The following is a 1,196-nucleotide window of genomic DNA, read 5'->3' on the forward strand; positions in this document are numbered from 1 at the left end:
AAAAAAAAAAATAAAATAAATACTTTGAAAAAGAAAGACGAAACACGTCTTCTCGCACGTGACGAACCCGTCCTTTAGAAGAATTGTGGACGTCACGTGGCTAATTCGATGCGACTATACATCATTGTATGACATGATTTTGACTGAACCACGACTGTGTTTCCAAACTAGGTAAAGTTTTACAGAGTGAGTGAGATAAGAGGCAGGGGGGGGGGGGGGCGCCGCCACACGTTACCCCTCCACCTTTGGTTGTGGACCCACTTGACAACAAGCTGTGCAATCGTTCAGAGTCAATTGATTGGATTTGGTGGATAATCCAACGTACGTACATATGTCGTGAACAAAGCAAAGAACAAATAGATCTGTGAGAATAAGACGAAATACTGAATCAAGAGGAGTGAGTGGGGAGGCATAGAGGCTACTGTAGTTTCGGAACACAGCCATGGTCTCCCTCCTCCCAGGTACATGGCAACATCATCACTGCTCTTTCTTTCTCTATCTTTCTCTCTCTATCTGTCTACTTACTTATCTAATTATTTCTCTCCCCTCAGATCCGCTCTCCTCTCTCCCATTTTCTTTTAACTATTATCTATCCTTCTGTACCTTTAAATCCTTCCGTACAGATTTCATTTCTTCCTTTGTACCTTAAGTTTTCTCAATTCTCAATCTATCATCCAAATCATACATTCTCTCTCTCTCTCTCTCTCTTTCTCTCTCTCTATCTCTCCTTTCACTACGGCTCATGTGTTCATTCATTTTTCACTATTCACCCTGTCACTCGACGTGCCTTGCGTAAATTTTCTCTCTTTTTCACTCTGTCTCTCTCACACACACTCACATATATACACACTGTCTCTCTCTTTTTCTGTTTCTTCTTTGGTTTCGTCCCTGATTAAAAAAAAAAAAAAAAAGAAAGAAAAAAAACAAGAACCACCTTTCTGCTTGGCTGTGCACATCGATTGATAAGTTTGCCAAAAAAAACAAAGAACAATCTCCTTTCAAGATCGTGAGTCTTTTCTGATCGTTCATCATGATCTATCTTACTTCACGTTTTCGAATTTTTTGACAATCGTGCATCGAATCATTCTTTTTTTTTTCTGTAACCCACTTGCACATTCCCGCATCATGTCAGTAGAGATCACGCTTCGCGAAGTACTTTGGCCGGAGCTCTCTCGCGTTTTATGGGGAAAACGATC

Source organism: Habropoda laboriosa, unplaced genomic scaffold, assembly GCF_001263275.1.
Source record: "Habropoda laboriosa isolate 0110345459 unplaced genomic scaffold, ASM126327v1 scaffold84, whole genome shotgun sequence".
In the NCBI taxonomy this organism is placed as follows: domain Eukaryota; kingdom Metazoa; phylum Arthropoda; class Insecta; order Hymenoptera; family Apidae; genus Habropoda; species Habropoda laboriosa.